Genomic DNA, 18,172 nt, shown 5'->3' with positions numbered 1-18,172 from the left:
ATGAGCATCAAACCTTGGAGTGGCCAGTGAGATGGGATGCTTTGGGTTGCCAGGATCTGTGGCAATAGATAATACATCCTGAAATTCTAGGAGTGAAATAAACAACAGACAAGGGTGATGTTCAACTTGTATGATTAGAAAAAAAGGCTGGAAAGCAAAAATCTGATTTCATTTGCTGCTATGGAAAATTATGGTCTCTGACCTCATTTCCAGATCTAAAACTGTTCCAGAACCAGCCCCTATTGACAAAAGCAAAGGTCTGTCCTCTTGCTGAAGGTCCTACAAGATCATAACAAGAATATGACAAATATTCTGGTGATTTGTCCACAAACATATGCCTGGGTTTTTCTGGAAACAATATCTGGAAAAGGAGAATACCGAGAATTTTCAATGAATATTGAATAATAGGTCAGAGGTGATACACATGGATATGAGGTAGCCTAGATTTTCCCAAAAAGCAGAGCTTGAGACAAAGATTGCTTGTAGGTAGTTAACTGGTGAAAGAAACATCAAAGAATCAGTTGGGTCAATGGGAATAATGAAGCAGAAAAGGAGGGAAAAACCAATCCAATGATATGTTATCAACATGGTCCCTAGTGGGAGCATCTATGGCTTGATCCTACTAGAGACCCTTTGAAGAATCATTTAGAATGAGCTCCCAAATTGTCCACTGAAGAATGAAAGAGGATTATTTATCTGCCAATTCTCCCTCATTTGTCAAGGGTCACCTTATCAGTGTTAGTTACCTCACAACTCCTTGTTTGTTCTTTACATCAGAATGGTTGGCACAGTTCCTTCTGCAAGTATCCCAAAAGGCAGGTCTGAGAATCCTCTGGCAAAAAGCAAGAGGTATTCAGAGCTGCTTTCACAGTAAGGATTAGACCCTGTTCCATTAGCTCTCTTACAAAGCCTCAGTGATTATGGCTGGCTATCTCTCTGAAGGGGACTCCATGAAAGATTGGATTTACATTCCTCTGTCTGGGGAATAAGGTAAGGGCATTATTTGGCTCCATACTGCAGGAATGGGAGTCAGATGTGATGCAGGCACTAGAGGATCTTAGGTACAAGGGGTGGACTGTATCAGATATCTCTTATCCACCACTTCAGATCCCCTTGGCCTTGTTTATCTCATTCCAGCAAGCGTTGTTCTGTGCAGTCTCAGACTGACTTGTTGCCAGTGTAACGTGTCAGAGCCTCATGTCGTCAGAGCTACACCATGCGCTTTTCCCCCGTAAAGCTTCCCTCTTGATCCTGAGGCATGGAATGTGCTGGGACTATACACAGCTTCCACATATGCAAAACTCAGAAGTAAGCCAAGTTAATATCTCTCAGGGTGAAACTTTAGCAAATGGCAGATAGATAGAAGTGCATAAATTCTTCTCCTTATCTCTCCTTATTGTGGCTAATATGGAAATGCCTCACATATGATCCTTAATCAGTCCTGTGGGACCAGACAACAAACAACTGCTAGCTGTGACCCACTCAATAGCACATCTTCTGGTTGTCTCTCTCTCTCTTCGCTCCCCAAAGTGAAAGAGCTGTTACATGGGATTGTAGGCCATGTGCTTCCTACAAAATCACCCATATATAAGCCACCATCTCAAGCTGTGAATGTTGGGGAATCCAGGTGTAGCAAGGGGGTGACAAAATTATCATTATTTCAGGGTGATGACTGTCCAGAAAACCAAGAGACACAACTACAACACAACTCTAATAATAGGACTCAGCACTTTGGCTCACAATACAAATACACAGAAATGAATCACTGTTCTATCTGTGTGTAATACCTTAAAAAAATGATAGGAAATGTCCTAAACTTAATGAGGACAAAATGACTACATTCTGAGCCATAAAATATATGAATTATTGGGAAGACAATCCATGTTCCAAGAAGGAAGGACTTAATGGTATAAATATGTCAATTCTTCACAAACTACTCTGTACATTTAATGAAATTCAAATTCTAATTCTAATCCTTTAACCTAACAATGTAAAAGATATCCAAAAAAACAGTGGAGGGAATAAAATCATGAAAATAGCCAGGGACATTTTTAAAAAAGAGTGGTAAGAGATACCTAACTCTAAGTGATATGCAAGTTTGCTATAATGATATAATTTAAAAATTTTGCATTACAGCTACATATAGTCCAGGAAACTGGCCCCAGTTGAGACAGATGTAATATATGTTCAAAGTGACATAACATATCAGTGAGGATATTTTAGGATGTTAGTGGATAGGTTTTAATAATAATAGCACAATTGGTCAGTCACTTGGGGAAAAAATGTATATCTTCCCCTCTTTCATAGAGAAATAAGTTCCAGATGGAGTAACGGCATCTTAGCTTGGTGTGTGTGCTTCCAGAACTTTATGTTGGCATTTACTTATTTATTTATCTGCTTTACATTAAGGATTCCTTGTCTATAATGTTCTGCAATTCACTTTCTTCGTGTATTATTAGTTAGCTCGGGTGTGTGGGGAAGGGACTGAGCTTGAGAGTGATGACAAAAGGGAAGTGTACCTAAGTTAATTGGCTCATTTAGCAAACAGTTGAGAGCCTGTCATGTGCCAGGCACTACTCCTGGTGCTGAGGATACATCAGGGGACATGAACGCCAATTCTGCTCTCATGGAGTATACATTCTAGTGGGGAGGAGTGAGACCGTTAACAAAATAAATGAGTAAAATATAAGATACATGGTGAAAAATGCTATGGAGGAAAATAAAGCACAAAAGGGGACAAAGAAGAAATACTTTGCTGAGAACGTGACATTTGAGAAGAGATGTGACAGAGGTGAGGGAATGTGCCATATGGGTATATTCCCAGCCTGCAGAACAGTGAGCACAGGGCCTGAGGAGGGAGGGGACCTGGGACGTTCGATACCCTGACTTGGGCACACTGTTCCTTGGAGAAAGACTGGCAGGGGAATGAGGTCACCAAGATAGGGCATACCTTGCAGGGCCTTACAGGGAGTTTAAGGATTGTGGTGTTTCCTCCACATCCTTTCCTCCAACATCCAGCAAGATGTTGAAAGGTTGTAAGCCAAGGACACACAATATAACTTAGTTTTCCTAACAGGATTACTCTGTGGTTACTAAGCCAAGAACAGAAAGAAGGGAAATTGGACAGGGGGCTGTTGCAAATCTAGGGAAGGGAGATGATTGTGGTAGGGATCAGGGTGATGGCAGGGCGGGTATCATAAGGTAATTGGTTTCCAGATATATTTTGAAGGGAGAGCCAGGGAATTTGTTGAATAATTCAACAGGATTGTAAAAATAAGAGAGTGAGGGGGCGCCTGGGTGTCTCAGTCAGTTAAGTGTCTGACTCTTGATTTCGGCCCAGGTCATGATCTCACGGTTTGTGAGTTCAAACCCTGCATCCTGCTCTGTGCTGACAGTAAGAAGCCTGCTTGGGATTCTCTCTCTCCCCCTGCCCTGCTCGATCTGTCTCTCTCTCCCAAAATAAATAAACATTAAAAATTTTTAATAAAAAAAAAAAAGAGAGTTAGCAAGACTCCGAGGACTTTATTATGAGCAACTACAAGGTGGATTTGCCTTGAAATGAAATGGGAAGGATGACAGGAGAGGTAATTGTAGAAGAGATGTAAGGGCTTAGTTTGGGGTCTGTGAAATTTGAGATACTTGTTACATATCCAGGTAGAGTTGTCAAATAGTTGGGTGGATGTATGACCCTGGAATCCAGGAAACAGTTCAGGAATGGACATATGCATTTGGGAGTCATCAGATCACATATTAAACCATGAGAGTGAATGAGCTAACCAAGGGAATGAGGGCATGTTTCAGTGATTCTAATCATATTTAAATTTTTATAATAAAATTCTATTTGTGTATTATTTGTATAATTTTTTAAAACCGGTAAAGCACTGAAAGAAAATAAATATATGTAAAAATTTATATAATTGACTACAGACTAAAATATTCTGAGCTTGATACCAAAAACCCAGTTATAAAAGAAATCACTAACAGATATGACTATGTGATAATTTTTTAATGTTCTAGCTACCACACGTGGCATTTGTCAAAATAAGAAACCAAGAGGTTATTGGCAAAATCAGTGCCTGTGTGTAGGACATACAAATTACTAATCTTAATATGTAAATTTTTTTTTGCAAATCAATAATAAGATAATGCCCCAATGGGGGAAAATAAGTATAGATCTGAACACAAAATTCATAAAAGAAAACAATAGAAGCCATCAGTAAGTATATAGGAAACGTACAAACTAAAATAACATTTTCACCTAAATGGGCACCCAAAAATGTGTATGTGATACCACCTACTTGGGGCAGGAGCGCTAAAAAGTGTGTGTTATTTACACAGTCACTGTGTAAATTGATATTGAACTTCCTGAGAATAATGTGGCAGTCTCAAAGAGCCTTACTCTGCACATATTCTTGGACTAGAATGTCCATCTCTCACAATTTATCTGAAAGAAATTGCCTTGTTTCTAGGTCATGATTCATTTAAAAGGAAGTGAACTGTGACATTTAAAAAATAATAAAACAGTATAGGGTGCCTGGTGGCTCACTCAGTTAGAGCATCCAACTCTTGATTTCAGCTCAGGTCATGATATCGCAGAGTTCATGGGATTGAGCCCTGCATCAGGCTCTGCACTGACAGTGTGGAGCCTTATTGGGACTCTTCACTCCCCCGTCTCTCTGCCCCTCTCTCACTGGTGCATGCACACATACACTCTCTTTCAAAATAAACTTAAAAAAAAAAAAGTAGCATAGTAGATATTCACTCAAAGCAACTTAAATAACTGATATTAGAGGGGTACCTGTCCAGCTCAATACAGCATGGGACCTACTTGGGATATTCTCTCTCTCTCTTTCTCTCTGCTCCTCCCCTGCTCATGCACTCATGACCTCTCTCTCTTAAAATAAATGAACTTTAAAAAATAAACTACTGGTATTAGATATAACTAAGTGAATTTTGCCACATCCATGTGATATGTTATCATAAACATCAAAGCCATGTTGTAGAATGATTACAAAAATATTTGCATGAGTACACCTTTTATTTGTTACATAAACATACCTGATAACAAAATGAAGGGCAGAGTAGCTTTCCATCTCAAAAAAAAAAACCAAAAAACAAAAAACATTATATCCCTGTAATCTGAATAGAACGATCTGAAAGAAAATATTTGAAAAATACCATATCCAGCTTTGTCTAGGTAGTTGAAGCACAAGTGATTTTATTTTTTCCTTTCTGTTTTATTGTGCTTTCTCAACATTTTACCAAAAAAAATGTTTTTCTGACTTCATGTGGTTGAAAACTGAAATCTATATAAGGAATAAAAGAAGAAGGTCGAACAGTCCTGGTTACCATCCAATATTATATAATCCTGGAGTGCTTCAAACCACCCAGTTATGTGCTGACAGCTTGTCCAGATGTCTGGGATGAGAGTCCCAGAACATCTTTGTCCCTATGAATCGGATGGCTAGGCACACAAAACACCCTGCTCTTTATTTTATTTATCTGCACTTTGACAAGGCAATTTTCCCTGTCATCATCATTAGGCTTTTCGGTTATGAATTCAAGGTACTTTCTATGTGTTTAACATACTTGATGGCATCCATGCAAATATCTTCCAAGCTGAGTGTTAATATTTCATTTGACAAATGAGGAGAACGAAGTACAAAGACCTGAGTAAGTTGTTCAGTGTAATTGGCAAGTAGGGAGCGGAGCCAAATTTCAGAGGCTGGTGTCCCTGCTTCCAAAACGTTGCACTATCGACTATAATTTTTACTCTAAAGAGTGAGCGGCCTGAAAGATGAATTAAGTGATAAAAGGACATCAATTAAAGGACAATGAGTCTTATTGTGAAACAGCCAGCCTCTTTTTCAATTATATTTCTAACTTGCTTGCATCAAGAAAAAAATGCTCAGTTTTGTAAGAGCCTATCCACAAAACCTCTTTGACATTTGTGGGTTCTTTTTCTAATACTAAAAGAACAGATCTAATGCTTAGAGCCTACTTAGTGTTTAATAATATTGCTTTGTCTTACTGCCTTTAATTTACCTTCTCTTAAGAGCAAGAGATAACTGCTCCTTCCATTTAGAATTGTAACACAAATTCTGTTTTTAAATAAATTCAAATTTTTCGTAAGTTGATCTAAAGAAAATATTTAATCATTACCAATATAAGTAAGAGTGTGTGCACGTACATGCGCACATACATGGAATGCACATGTTAAATGCAAATTCAGGGAGCTTGGAAAACAACCGAGTAACGATGAGCTGCCTCTTGTCATAATTTTAGGAGTTTGAAAAAGGGCATATTTAACTTTTTAAAAACCCTTATCATGGTTTGGTATTTTCCTGCGTGATTCCACTTAATTCTCACAGTTCGGTGAGACTGGCACGAATACACCCAGTTTACAAATTTGGAAATTGAGGCACTGCATGGTAATGTAGCTCAAGGGCACCCAGCTAATAAATGGTGAACTTGAAATCTGAGCTCCGAGTTTTGGGTCTCCAAGGACTCAATTTTAGACCATGCCATCCAAAGGGAGATGGCTAATTGGTTTGCTTTTCACAATTCTTATACAAGTTTTTAAGAAGTAAACCCAAGAGAAGTTCAATGTAGGGGAGATCGTTGTGGGCTGGGTTGACAGAAGGCTTTGCAGAGCGTATGTGGCTGATATGGGCTTCCAAGAACAGGCTAGGCTCTGGGAAGAAATTCAAGTGCATTTCACATGGAGCGATTGAGGTGACTTCCATACCATTGAGGCTGATTTCTGAAACACAGTGCCTTACAGTTCTACTGCTTTGTCCTTGCAAATGTCCAGGGAGGGGGGAACACTGGAAGCTTCCATCAGTACTTGAGATCGTATTGTGAATTTTCAGTACTTTGCTTAAGCAGGTTAGAATAAAGGAAAACATTCCAAGATCTAGGAGATCATCAAAGCCCAAACATCAGCAAATAGGTAGCGTGGAAGCCATGAAGCTGATTCCAGTTTGTCCACATTTTGATAACTGCCAACTCTATACGTGTGTGCCTGTGTCAAGGGCTTTTCACCATATTGGCCCAAATATTAATGATACTCTGCAAAATATCAGGAGAGTTGTCTGGCTCATATAAACCTCCTAATACATTTCTCACTGGGAAAATATAAAAAAGGAGTCTAAAGACTTATAGGACTTGACAAAACACATGGTTCAAACTTCTGGCCAAGTTTTCCAGCCTGTGTGCTTATAAAATTCTAGTCAGGAAAACAATGACCATCGTGGGCCTCTCCTGGCCAAGGCTCCGTGTTTATTATTGGGGAGATCACTTACAGCCCCAGGGAGGTCACAGTGGTGACCTGACATGATTCTCATCCCCTCTCTTCTTTAGCTGGTCATTCAAGACATTTAAACCTGACACATCAGACTCTTCCGTCCTGAAAACCAGATGTGCTCAGCTGGAGAGAGGAAAGAGCTCCTCTGTGCTCAACAGAATACAAACTTTGTGCAGTGACCAGCAGGCTGAGGGTTTGTCTGTTCTGGCCCCTCCTTGGCCTCTGCCTCCTTCCCATTCCCATACTGGCCTCAGGATTCCTCTTAGAAAGAGAACCATGTTTCATCATATCATCGGGTCTCAGTGCCCCCCGCCCAACCCACCTGTTTTATCTCTGAGGTGTTTACTGAATATGCCCCCTCCTCTATTCCACCATGGCCCCTGACCTCACTCACACTCTCATTACTGTTCTGGATTAGGAAATAATTTCCCAAATGACCCCCTATCTCTCTCCTTCGAAGACAATTCTCTGCATTCTAATAATGTTTTTCAAAATAATAGCTAGCACAAAGACAGCGGCCACCATTGCTTGAGAGCCTGTGGTCAACATGCCTCACATGAGCTTTTCTCCTGTCTTCCCTTCCCCCACAGCACATCCTTCTCCAGAGCTACTGCGAGTCGCTTCAACTTCCTCTGGATGCCTGACACAGTCTACCTCTGCAACCCCCAGCAAGTCACTGTCTCCACTTGGCGACGCCATTTCCTCAACCGTAAAATGAAGAGACTCCATAATGTCTACTGTTCAGTCCTATGGATTGAAAATTGCTGGAAGGGTTTTCTCTTTCTCTTCCTTGTTGGTCTCTGTGTGCTCACCAGATGGGAGAGAAAAACACGGGGTCAGATATTTCCCCTGCTAACTACTTCAGCCAGCTCCTGGAGTGTCTCCTTGCCCAAGCTGACTTCTCAGACTCCTGCCTTTCACTGTGGAGTCTCTGGGTCCAACTGCCCTGGATCAAAGGGACCAATGGGCCCAAATGACTTTGTATTTGTTCCACTGGCCTCACGCACCTGAGTTTTGTGGCCCCATGTCCTTCAAGGTTAATGATATGCCTTATGCCTTTTTTTCACAGATACGCTTAGGCAGACAGGGAGTCACATTTATAGTACCGCAGTTAAGAGAATGAGCACTGTGCTGTGACATCCTGGGTTCCATTGAAACCCTGATCCTGCCATTTACTGGCTGTGTGCCCTTGGACAAGTTACTTCACCTCTCTGGTTTCAACTTCCTTATCTGTAAAATGGAAAAAATATCAGCTACTTCATAGATTGTTAAGTTAGTTATTATAAGCACTTGGAAAAGTGCCTAGAACACAGCTAAGTGGTAGAGAGGTCTTTGCTGTTATTAACTATTAAGAATTAACTCCAAGAATTATGCTGGAAGCACAAGTAATAATGATAATAAAAATAATAATAGATACTAATTATTGAGTACTTGTGAGACGCTACCATTTTTTAGATGATGTTTCCTAATTGCGGGAAGTGATGTGTCTCATTTTGCAGAGAGTAAAACTGAGGCAGGGACTGTTTTGGTACCTTGTTTCAACATGAGAATATGTTTTTGAAGCCAGGACCGAGACCCAGGTCACTCTGAGTCCAAAGCTCGTGTTCTTTCTAGCATATCTACCCCTCAACTAATTGCTTTCTGTTCTGTGTCTCTGCTAAGACCTGCATCAAAGTTGAAGCACCCCATCCGGCGCTCTCCTACAGATACTCCTATTTGTGGGCGATGCCCGATATGCCATCCCTACCTGACATCCCAGAGCTCTAATGATGTGTCTTTTTTTTAAAGTTTATTTATTTACTTAGAGGAAGAGAAAACGTGAGTGGGAAAGGAGCAGAGAGGGAGGGAGAGAGAGAATCCTATGCAGACTGTGTGCTGACAGCACAGAGCCCGACAGGGGGCTTGAACCTAAGAACCACGAGATTATGACCTGAGCTGAAATCAAGAGTCTGATGCTTAACCTACTGGGCCACCCAGGCACCCCATCTGCTGATGGCTCTTATTCCTCCCTTTCAAGGAAGCATTCTGTAAGGTAGGAGGAGTCGTATTTTTATAGGATTAATGTGGACTCTACTTGGGTGCATTGTTATGAAACAACAGCCTTCCAGGCTCCCCTACTTCAAGGGGCACGCTCCTCGGAGTCCTTAGAAACAAATGACAGGCCCCATCTGCACCGTAGTTTGCCATTCAGGGTTGCCCCATGCTCTACCCCACCACTGAAAGTCCCAGCTCTTTCTGAAAGGGTCTCCCCCTAAAACTCCTGAACTGTGCTCCGCCTTGAGATGGTGCCGTCCCCCATCATGGGCATCACTGGATGGAGGTGAGGAAGCTACACTTTCCTGTGCAAGCTTTTACCACTATTGTCCATTATACCAGCCCAGAGGTCTCTGTAACGTTGAGCATAACCAACTTAACATGTTCTTCAAAGGAAGAACATGTCTTATGTAACTGTCCATTATAACCCAAGACAGAATTTCAAGAAAAGGTAAACCCTCACAGAAAGGCCTCTGTTACACACACTCAATTCCTTACCTGCTGCTGCTGTACCTACAGAACTGTGTGATGGCCTGCCGTCCTAGGTCTCCGCAGTGTGACTCCTTATTCTGCCCCAACTGTAGGGAAACATGGCAACCCTCATCATTTAGCAATGGCTTCCATCATTTCTATCATCTCCACAGATTATCTCTAGACACAGTAATCCCACAGCAGTTAGGTTACCCTGTTGTTCACCATGGAGGGCTTCACCACGACAATCCAGGCAGGGACATGCCCCTTGATGTTTGGGGTCAGTGCTGACGCCAAGCCTTCCCCATGTAGATTTCACCAACCATTCCACAATACATAATACACACACATTCATATCCCCAGGGGGAAAAATATACTAGGAATCACTGGCAGTGAAAATGGGGAAAATTAAATTAGAAGGTTTTCAATGCTAAAACATGAGTTAATTGCTGAGACAAAGGATTCAAAACATAATGGAAACGGTGCATGCTCCATATGGCAGTCCTGAAGGGGGCTCCTAACCCACGGCTCCAGGATCACAGACTCAAACCTCTGAGTCAGTGGCATTCTGACAACTGCCTTGACCCTTTCCTCCTCATTTCTGATCTAGTCTCCTATGCTTGCACCTGGTGCACTGCTAGCTGGGCCTCCCTCAGGCAGGCCCCCTGGCCCTACAGCAACCTTGGCGAAAAGAGACTCCTCGGTTCATTGACTATGTGGCCTGTCTGAAGACGTCCATGACATTGCATGCAGCCTGAGGACCAAGACCCTATCACCCAACTCCTTTGTTTTATGTCTTTGCACTCACTGCATAAAACAGTTCATGACCCCAGCATGCTGAGTAGAAGCCTGGATCACCCGCAAATCTGTTTGAATTCGAGACAGCAAAGACAAACCAAATTCTGAATTTCTCCTCTGGAGGAAGAGTTCAGTCCCCACCACAGTAACCTGATCTTTAAAAGTGATAGTTCTGGTCATGCAGAAGATCCCTCATAAAATACATGTGACCATAATGATTGAAGCTATTTTTTGACTATCCATGCAAGGCCAGAAGTTACTGTAGTAGAAGAATTCCACCTGAGATTTGGGGCGGATGGCCAGAACTACCACTTGTTAGTTCCATCGTCTGAGGCAAGCCATGTAATTGCTTGAGCCTTCTTTTTGTCCTCTGTAGAGTGGGGGGGACCACTACCTTGGTGCCTATGGAGTTTTTGCAATGTCCTAAAAATGGGGTCAAAATCACCATCATTCCTTCCTTACACAGTAGTTTTGTGACTTCATGAAGTTTTAAATGTAATATTAGTAACACATGGGCCATTTCAATTGAGCTGGTAGGAGTAATTAGAGAAGGTTTAGGGGTTTGGTTGAAAGAGCAAACCCTATAGATTCAAGCAGGCTCTAAGTTCTGATTTCTACATTTTCAGCTGTGTGTTTCCAGACACGTTATCTAACTTCTCTCTCTCTCTCAATCTCTAACTTCTCTTATCTCATTTCTATCACCCATATAAAAATACTTATTTTCACCATATTATTACATTTAAAAAAACAGTCAATATATTTTTATGTAATCCAAGACCTGGTTTTCTTCTTCCTATTCTTCCTGATCAACTCCTTCTGATCAATATCTCTTTCAATCTAATAAAGAGATCTAGGGAGAGTGTTGTCAGAAATTTTTATGAAAGACATTTATTAAGCCATAAAGAACAATGTTAGCATTTTTACCCACTTGTTGGGACACGAAGTTCTACAATCTCTTTTTATGGTTAACCTTGTTTTTCTTCATTTTTTTTCTCCTCTCTTGGACTCAAAATCGGCTCAAATATGGTAACAGTAAATCATTCAGCCTGTGTGAATACATGCCGGTGTAGGGTTAGATACCTCATTCCCCTCGCTCATCTCTGAGACAGAGAAGGAGTTAGCTCGACCTTCATTAGAATCGTTATTTTGCACAGTGAACCCTTGAGTACCATGTAATGTGATCTCTATTTTCCTTACCTTTCAAATCTCTGGCTCCAGAAAAACCACATCCCTGCTGGTTTTTGTGCAACAGACCACAGCGATGTTTTTTAACTTTGCTTAATTTTCCTTCCATCTGGTCTTTCCTCAGAAAGGCACTTGTTGCTTCTCTGTTTCCCTTCAATGAATGCCAAGTGCGGTAGATTTGCTTCTCCTTGTTTTCAGTCAAGCCTAAGTGCCTCCTCTGCTCCCAGCTCTGACTCGTTGTTGTGGGCTTATTTTCCCGGGCTCGGGACAGTAACTCTCTCAGGGTCTCTGAAGTTTTATAATTTCATTGATGGTCATGTGGGGGGCTTCCCAGTGATGAAACCCCCCTTTTTAAAATCAGCTTTGAAAATGTTCCATCGTGAGGTAAATTCCGTAAGACACTGTAAGAACTGATACTTCAGTTAAAAAACCCTTTCTCTCTTATGCCAGTGGGAGGCTACATCAGACCCGATCCATAATAATTCTTTTAAAGGAGGCAGCTTGAACTGCTACATACGCTCTCGGCACCATGATCTTGAATACAAATGTTGGTTGGATCAATATCAAGGAAATCCCAAAGTATAGATCTCCCGTTGATGGAAGTAGTGGAACATAGTTCAGTGGCTCTCTAGCCTTGGGACATTTGATGCCAGTAGTTTATAAAATGGCTTCAGGTGGTCCACAGCAGTAAATAACATCGAATTATATGGTGAATTTTCTAAACCCTCATTTTATAGGGAGAGAACAAGCATCAAACTCAGAACCTCAACAGACAACAACAGTATATAGCTAGAATTTAGTAAGTTTTCATTAATTGTAATCTTTATGGTTTCCATTCGCCTTTTATGATTGCCTTTATAATTGAAATAACCTCCTATTCATGATAGTAATATAAAGTGCCCTTATAAAATATATTTGAGTCTAAAAACAGATGAGCCAATTTAAAGGAAAATACGTTGTAAAATCCTAGTATAAGTGGTACACATATGTAGTAAAACTCATGAAAGTGCCATGCAAATGATTGAAGTTAGAAAAATGTCAGTGTAGTTGAATAAACATGAATCTTGGTAGGCAACTAGAGACTTGATTTTAAATCCTACCTCTTCAGGGAGGTTGGGTGGTTCAGTTGGTTAAGCGGCTGACTTTGGCTCTGGTCATGATCTGGTGGTTTGTGAATTTAAGCCCCACGTTGGGCTGACAGCTCAGAGCCTGAAGCTTATTTCGGATTCTGTGTCTCCCAATCTCTCTGCCCTTCCCCTGCTTGTACCCTGTTTTTCTCTCTCAAAAATAAATAAACATTTATTTAAAAAAACAAATCTTACCTCTCTTCCTACTTATTACCTATATTTGTAATACAGTAATATTAGTAAATAATTTACTAATTTACTCTAAGGCTTTGTTTTCTCATATTTAAAATGGGAGAAGATCTACTCTACAGGTCATTTAAAAATAAAATATGTACTATGTGCCTAGCATAGTACCTAGTAGCACAGAGTAGAAACTCAATAACTGATATCTTTCTTCTCCCTTTTATTCTTTTTTTTAAAAGTTTATTTATTTTCAGAGAGATAGAGAGAGGGAGCAAACCTGAATGAGGGAGGGGCAGAGAGAGAGGGACAGATAGAATTCCAAGCAGCCTCCAAGCTGTTATCTCAGAGCTACACATGGGGATCTAATGAACCATGATCTTCAGATCATGACCTGTGCTGAAATCAAGAGTTGGATGCTTAACTAACTGAGCTATCCAGGTGCCTCCTCCCACCTTTCCTTTCATTCTTATTTTATACTTACAGATTTCTTAAAAAGAAATTAAAGCATGCACTAAGGATAATGGAACTATGTACCATTTCCTAGACACTTATATTTAGTGAGTTACAAAAATATGTATCACTGCAACATGGACTTATTTTTGACTACTAATGACCACTCCAAAGAGCATAGGAAACATTCTTACACAAGAGTTGAGGAAGAGGCTTGTCAGCTTTCCCATCTGAGTCAATGTGACCCACTTCCAACGTTAGGGGTTTTCTTCCATAACACCTTCCTTTCCCCGGAAAAGGTACCTGTGGATCCCTTCCTATCTTCAAGTGACACTGTCAGCCATACAGACCTGCAAACCAGAAAGCTAAGACACAAGCACTCTCTCTCTCACCCTCTTTGTCTCCCCCCGTCCTGACTCTACAACCCCAGATGCAATCCATCATCAAATTCTGTCTCGTTAATTTTCCAAACACTCTTTGCACTGTCTCTATATCCACCACCTCCTTGCCCATGGTGGCAAGCTCCTAATGGGTCTATCATATTCCCCATGGTCTCTCCACCTCACCCCCTCTGCCTCAGTTCCCTTCCAGCTTCTATTCATCCATCAAGACTCAGATCGATGGGACCTTCCTCTGTATAATCTTCCCTGACCCTTGTCCAGCACCCTCAATTAGGCCAAGTGTCTTAGTTATCCATTCTGTTTCCATAGCATTTATCCATGGCTAAACTTAAAAAAATTTCTTGTTAATTTTCTGTAGCTCTACTGGACATAGTCCGTGAGAGAATGACAACGCCTGGTGTCGCTCAGCAGTCTGTGCCTAGGATGTCACTGGTGACTGACATCTAAAAAGCTCTCAGTAAATATTTGTCAAAGGAATGAAGGAATGATTTTTCCTTATCACGCTGGGATTTCTGTTCGTTGTTTTTAATATTTTTTTTAAAAAAAATGCATTATGGTAAAAGACACATAACATGAAATGAACCATCAGTGACCTTTAGTACACTCACCGTGTTGGGTAACCACTAGCACTCTCTAGTTCCAGAACATTTTCATCACCCCAGAAGGAAAGCCCACACCCATTAGATAGTCACTCCCTATTCCTTCTGCTTCCAGTCTCTGGAAACCACTAATCTGCTTTCTGTCTCTCTGGACTTGCTGACTCTGGACATTTCATATAAATGGAAGCATCACCATGTTGTTTTGCAGTTGTCAGTGGGGGTGTCTATCTCCCTACATCGAGACTTGCCATTATCACTTTTTTTTTTTTTATTTCTAGGAGAGAGAGAGAGAGAGAGAGACAGCGTGAGTAGGGGAGGGCCAGAGAGAGAGGGAGTCACAGACTGAAACAGGCTCCAGGCTCTGAGCTGGCAGTCAGCACAGAACCCGATGCGGGGCTCGAAACCACGAACCGCGAGATCATGACCTAAGCGAAAGTCGGACGCTTAACCGACTAAGCCACCCAGGCGCCCCATCATTATCACTTCTTAACCCATGGCTCAGCATAGCAGCTTGCATGCAGAAGGTATGCAATAAAGGCTTATTGAAATGAGATTGCTCTAACTTATATCAAATATACACACAAAATATATTTTTAGTTCCAAATTACAGATTTTGCTATATTTTTCTAGTAGGAAATTGAACTGAAGAAATACAGTACATCTAATGTACCCATTTTTGTTTGTATTGTACGCCCAATGCATTTCCAAAAATAGTTTTGAAACTAAAGGAAAGTATGATTCTGGAAGATACAGTAAGATATTAGAACAAAATAGCGTACCGAAAACCAGAAAGGCAAAAGAGAAAACGAATCTATTAACTACTTATGCTAATAGAGAATTACCTCAATTAAAGACATCTCTTAGGGGCACCTGTATGGCTCTGTCGGTGGAGCCCCTGACTCTTGATTCCGACTCAGGTCATGATCCCAAGGTCTTGGGATTGAGCCCCATGTCAGGCTCCCTGTTGAGTGTGGAAACTACTTGGGATTCTCTCTCTCTCCTTCTGCCTCTCTCCCTGACTCACACATTTTTCTCTTTCTCTAAAATAGATAAAAGAAAAGAAAAAGACATCTCTTAGCTTCCTATAAACCAAAATTTAAAAAAAATTACTATTATACACTCTTGAAAAGAATCATTATAAACAGTAATATTTTTCTTTAACAATTGTAAAAGAGATTTATAATTTATTTATTCATTTCTAAATACTTATAAATAAGGAACTTGTTACGGGCATAAAGATGAATGGTTTTTGGCCCTAATTTCCAGAATAAAGTTAATATCTTTTTAATAAGGACTTTTGTGATGATGTATCTACTTGTGCTTAGAAAAATGCCATGCTTAGGAGTCCATGCATGAACCTGGTGGCTATTTACTCAGATATCAAATTTCTATTCTATAAGCTTGTCAGTCAAGCCACAAGTCAAAGTAATTCCAGAGCAGCAAGTGTGCCGAGCCAAGCAATTCTGAAAATACCCACTTTCAATCACAGCAGTGGGCGTAGTTTGAAAATGGGTTTCTAGGAAGGCTGGTCTGAACCACAGGTCAAAGAGAGTGACCTGTGATCATTTATATCTAGGCACTATGATCATTTGTCATTATTTCACAGCACCTGGCAAAGATTGAGTCCCAAATAGCCCACCTGTTAGACATTATATTTTGATCAAAAATCAGATCACATAGACTGGTGCTGGACTGGAAAATGTACCCATGAGTCTGCAAAAATGGAGTATGGTTAAAGCTATTTTCTGTATTTGTAAAACACAGTCCTTCCTTTTCTGTAGCTTGGCAGAATGCAAACTTAATGGAAGGTTCTCGTGGGAAACTTTCAGATTTGTTACGCATTTGATGTTAGCTAAAAGCACTCTGAGTCAATCTAGAGGAGCCGAAACTGCCCAAATTGGAGTTTCTGGTGTAGTTAAGAACAATTGCAAGGTTATTTTAGGGAAGCTGGTCTGTAAGCTTTCCTGATTATTTTGTCAGCGCATCACTCCAGCCTCAGGGTTGGATTAATTAAGGCCCTCCGTGTACACTCACCCTCCCATCCTGAGAAAGATGCTAAAGGTCATAGCCACTAAAACCACAGAGGCCTCAATGACATCCTATTTTAGTGTTAGAATTCCAAGAAGGCTTTTGTTAAAATAAACACCAAGATATTTTAAATAAACTAAACTGATTATTAGCTGACAGCCTTTTTTTTTTTACCCCTTAAGAGTGACGCAAAATAAGAAATAAATTAATGTTTGAAAGGGAAACAAAAAGAAAAAAGATACACTCAAAGTCATGTTAAAATAAGAATTTGTAAGTAGCTTGAAATTATTTTTCCATATTGTTACTAATTTCAGAATAAAAATAATGTCATATACATATATATGTACATTTTTTATCTTCATATGCCATGATAAATTAACATCTTTATTTTAATTTTCTAAAAAAAAAAGAGTGACCCACTGAAACTCAATTCATATGTGTCCATTCATTCAACAAATATTTGCTGAGCACCTACTAAGTGGCTGGTATTCTATTTGGGGTTAGGGATTCCATAAGAAAGTCTGACAAATTCAGGGCACTTAAGCTTACGTCCAGGGGCACCTGGGTGATTCAGTCGGTTAAGTGTCTGAGTCTTGATTTCAGCTTAGCTCATGCTCACGTGGTTCGGGTGTCTGAGCCTCACATCAGGCTCTGCAGTGACAGTGCGAAACCTGCTTGAGATTCTCTCTTTCCCTCTCTCTCTGCTCTTACCTCACTCACTCACTCTTTCAATATAAATAAATAAACATTAAAAAAAAAAGAAGCTTACATCCTACCAAGCGCATACCCTAACACTGCCCCCCCAAAAAGAAAAAGGAGGCTTACATCCTAGAGTAGCCATACACTCAGTCATTCAAAACGTATCTGCTGAGTGTCTACTATGTTCCAGGCATAGTTCGGCCAATTAGAATGTATCACTGAACAAAACAGAGCAAGTCCTGAGAAAGCCTACATTCTAGTAGGGAGAGCCAGACAATAAATAATAAATGTGATTAGTAATTAAACTATATAGTGTGTTAGAAGTGTTATGGAATTAAAAAATGGCATTCGGCAGAATGATATTAAATAAAGTAGTCAAGGTCAGGCTCATTAAATGTGTACCATCCAAGCAAAGACTCGGCAGTAGGAACTGCCAGTGGAAAGGTCCTATGACAGAAGCAAGCCTGGTGTATTTGAGGAGCAGCAAGGAAGCCAGGGTGGCTGGGGTGGACGGCGCAAGGTGGAGAGTGGTAGTAAGTGAGATTAGAAAGTAAGCAGGGCCAGGTGGGACGCCAAAGGGGAGGTGGTAGTTCATACAAAGCTTGTCAGGCTCTGAAAGAATTCTGGCTTCTATTTTTGCATGAAAATGGAAACCTGAGGAGGGTTTTGATCTGATTTCTACTTTTATTTTATTTTTTAAAAAAATCTTTTAATGTTTTATTTATTTCTGAGAGAGAGAGAGACAGCGTGAGCAGGGGAGGGTCAGAGAGAGAGGGAGACACAGACTCCGAAATAGGCTCCAGGCTCTGAGCTGGCAGTCAGCACAGAGCCCAACGCGGGGCTCGAACCCACAACTGTGAGATCATGACCTGAGCCAAAGTCAGATGCTTA

The sequence above is a fragment of the Crocuta crocuta genome, unplaced genomic scaffold, assembly GCF_008692635.1.
Source record: "Crocuta crocuta isolate KB4526 unplaced genomic scaffold, BGI_CrCroc_1.0 scaffold559, whole genome shotgun sequence".
Lineage (NCBI taxonomy): Eukaryota > Metazoa > Chordata > Mammalia > Carnivora > Hyaenidae > Crocuta > Crocuta crocuta.
Note: the sequence above shows the minus strand (reverse complement) of the source record.